The sequence below is a fragment of the Gopherus flavomarginatus genome, chromosome 1, assembly GCF_025201925.1.
Source record: "Gopherus flavomarginatus isolate rGopFla2 chromosome 1, rGopFla2.mat.asm, whole genome shotgun sequence".
NCBI classification, from domain to species: Eukaryota; Metazoa; Chordata; order Testudines; family Testudinidae; genus Gopherus; species Gopherus flavomarginatus.
This window is the reverse complement of record NC_066617.1, coordinates 50,571,538-50,575,535: the sequence shown is the minus strand read 5'-3', so window position 1 is coordinate 50,575,535 and position 3,998 is coordinate 50,571,538. Positions and strand designations below refer to the sequence as shown.

General features: G+C 40.1%; 1 pseudogene; it reads left to right on the top strand.

Moving 5' to 3' along the window:
- Nucleotides 1–253: 253 nt before the first annotated feature.
- On the top strand, nucleotides 254–2,699 carry LOC127042804 (zinc finger BED domain-containing protein 5-like; annotated as a pseudogene).
- The last annotated feature ends 1,299 nt before the right edge of the window (nucleotides 2,700–3,998 follow it).

Below are 3,998 nucleotides of genomic sequence, written 5' to 3'. Positions count from 1 at the left end.
GCACGTTTCAGTTAGTGACATCATACCCCTTCCGCTCAAGGCTGTGCGAACTACAGCGGTATGCACACACCATTCTCTTTACACCATGGTGAATATAACATATTCACTCAACACATTCAAACCTGTGGGTCTTTACCGTGTGTGCGATAAGCACAGCTAAACTAGCTTTGCTCAAAACAATATTAAACATTTGTGACAAACAAAATTTAACAAAAATCAGTATTTCTAACTATTGTTACTAAACCTAAACACCATGGATTTGTGGCTGAAAGAAGGAACTTTGAAACGAAAAGCAAGTTCTTCTGGTACTCAACTGTGGCCAAAATAAACGAGCAAAATATTGTGACACTTCAAAGTGAGGATGAACAATCACAGTCTTTTGTTGCCGAAAAAGCTGTTAGTACTAGTGAGTTATCCAAGGTGAAAGAATTTCCACTGAAGTATATCAAAAAACAAGAAGAAGCAGGTGTTAAAAGACCGAAACTAAAGTATGATGAAAGTTATTTGTCTTTTGGTTTTACGTGTGTTGGAAATAAAGATGTTCCTGATGCGCAGTGTGTTGTGTGCAACAAAATACTAGCAAACAGTTCATTGGCTCCTGCTAAACTTTGTAGGCATTTGGAAACCAAGCATGCTGAATACAAAGACAAAGATATAAGTTTTTTCAAGAGGCAGCATGACTCACATGCAAATTGTAAACTTTCAGTGATTAAAATTGCCAAAACAGACAACGAAAGTGCAATAGAGGCATCTTATCAAGTAAGTTACCATATAGCCCTTGCTGGAGAAACTCACACTATTGGAGAAATGCTTATCAAGACTTGTGCGAAAGATATTGTAACGTGCATGTTGAGCTAGTAATCTGGTAAAAAAATTGATGCTGTACAGTTGTCAAATAATACTGTTGCACGCCGTATTAAAGATCTTGCCAATGACATAGAAAAAGAGCTAGTTTGCTGGCTGAAAATTTGCCATAAGCATTCATTGCAGCTAGATGAGTCCCCTAACGTTTCAGGACTTGCTGTGCTACTAGTATTTATCCGATATAGATTTAGTAATATTATTGAAGAGGACCTGCCCTTATATGAATCTCTGCAAAGCAACACAACTGGAGAAGAAATATTCAACTGCATCAACAATTTTATCAGAAAGCATGAAATTAGTTGGGGAAAATGTATTGATGTATGTACTGACAGTGCTCAGGCAATGATCGGGAAGATGAAGGGAGCTGTAACGCGAATCAGAAGTGTGGCACCAGAAAGTACTAAGAGCCATTGTGTTCTACACAGACAAGCATTTGCAGTTAAAAAAAAAAAACCAGCATAGCTGATAATTGTGCTCGATGAAGCAGTACAAATTATCAATTTTGTCAAATCTCGATCACTCCAATCCAGGTTATTTAAAATTTTGTACAAGGAAATGGGTAGTCAGCACAAAGCGCTTCTTTTACATACGGAAATGAGGTGGCTATCCAGAGGAAAAGTGCTTGTGAGGCTTTTTGAGCTTCGTAGTGAACTACTGGTATTCTTCACTTCAGATAATTCAGGACGAAAATTTAAAGACTATCTGACAAATTCCTCGTGGCTAATGAGACTTGCGTATCTTGCAGATATTTTTGCAAAATTAAATGAAGTTAATCTGTCGCTGCAAGGAAAGAATGTGACTATTTTTACTACAATGGATAAGAATTTTATCGTCAAAAAAGAAACTGCAATTCTGGGCATCTTCTGTAGAACAGAATAACTTCGACTGCTTCCCTACAGTACATGAATTTCTGACTGAAATAAATTCTACAGTCCATGAAGAGGTTTCCAGCACCATTTGACAGCACTTAAGTGACGTGCAAGCCTCTTTATTAGAATATTTTCCTACGACTACTGATGATAATGCTTGGGCTCGAAATCCGTCTGTAATTACAGCCAAACCAGTCGGGTTTACTGCGCACGATTATGAAAGCCTAATTGACTTAATTTCTGACTCTGATTTGAAACAAAAGTTTAAGGTTCTTCCGCTGAATAATTTTTGGAGCAGCCTAATAGAACAGTACCCTAATGTGGCTAAATGTGCAGTCAGAGGCGGCTCTATGTATTTTGCCGTCCCAAGCACGGCAGTGAGGCAGCTTTTGGCGGCGCACCTGCGGGCGATCCACTGGTAACGCGGATTCGGCGGCATGCCTGCAGGAGGTCCGCCGGTCCTGCACCTTCGGCATACCTGCCGCTGAATTGCCACTGAAGCCGTGGGACCAGCGGACCTCCTGCAGGCATGCTGCCAAAGGCAGCATGACTGCCACCCTCACAGCAACCGGCAGGTGCCCCCCACGGTTTGCCACCTCAGGCACGCACTTGGTGCCCTGGTGCCTGGAGCCGCCCCTACGTGCAGTTCAAGTGCTCCTTCCTTTTGCCACAACCTATTTGTGTGAGACAGGATTTTCGTATTATACTGCAACAAAAACCAAATAAGGAATAGACTTGATGCTGCGCCTGACATGAGGATTCAACTTTCCAGCATTATTCCTAATATTAAGCGAATCTGTGATAGAAAAATGCAGAAACACCAATCCCATTAAATCCAAATTTGTATTTCTGTTTATAAAAATAGATTTTCCTAGTAAAAATCTAATTTGTTTGGTGTTTGTGTATATATAAAAACAGGGTTTTTTTAAGTAGAACACTGTTTTTAATTTTGACTCTTGCACTTGATTTTTGTTCTACTTTATACATGCCTTCCAGTTAGAAATTGTTAGTTCAAGTTATTTTAAATTTGTATTTTTGCTTTGTTTTATAAACTAAAATATATTTGAGCTTAAATAATGCAATTTTTTTATTTGAAAACCAGATGATTACAAAATAATATTATAAGTGTTCCGTACTAGGCTAAAAGGTGTTCTGTGGCTGAAAAAGTTTGGGAGACGCTGAGATAGATGTGTTAAGGCCTGGACTGAGCGTGCCATGAAAGAAAAATGTACTGATGGTTTAAAGAGGATGACATGCAACTACACTGCTTGTCAGTTCATATCTGTCAGTGCTATAACAGGCCCCTTGGGTTTCTCAATCATGATAGCCTGCACCAAGTGTTTACTTTCACACATACTTTGACATAATCTTGAATATGAATTAACTAAATGATTATTCTTAATCTTATCCAGACGACATAGGAAAGATTACATGCACAATGATATATCTGAAATCTCATAAATATTAGCTACCCAGTCCAATAAATTCCACATTCACTTTTTCTGCATCATTGGACACATAATCCCAAAACAGATTAATTCAATCCTTACTGTCCAATCGTTAGTGGTTTTATACACATTTTGTTTACTTTTATAAGGGGAACTGACAATGACCCCAATTTTTAAGTTGCCTACACTATTTATGGTATAAAATTCTTGTGACTTTTTTATGATTCTCTAACACCTACATTGTTTGCAGCAAGCCCTTAAAATTCAGCAGAGGGAGAGCCTGAAAGCCAGGTATTTGCTTTTAACTGTTCTGTGAAACTCTATGCCAAATACCCTAAACATTTTAAAGGCCTGCATATGACCCTCACCACTGCTACATGGCATCTTGAACCCCTTTTCCCCAGGAGCAGGTGCTCAACCTGGGAGCAACTGTAGCAGCGTTATGGACAAGAGAAAGCCAAGATGGGCTTGGCCAAGCCAGGCTCCTCCCCATCCTGACCTAACTTGCAGACCTGGCACCACATAGGGAAGGGGCTCCCCCACTTCCTGTGGGCCAGATTAGAAACCCTTGAGAAGAGATTCAGGCTGGCGGCTGCCAGAACCATTGTAGTTGGGAGAGAGAGCTAGACTAGACCAGGTTACCACCAATTCATATATCCTGGATCCAGCAAATTCCACCCTATTTTCTAGGCCCTAGAGCACCACCTGGGGAAGGAGCCTCCTCATTATCCAAAGGGCAGGAAATAGGGTCCTGATCCCTGTTAGGGGCTATCATGGTACAAATATTAATAACTGGGAACCAGGAGATCACAAGGTC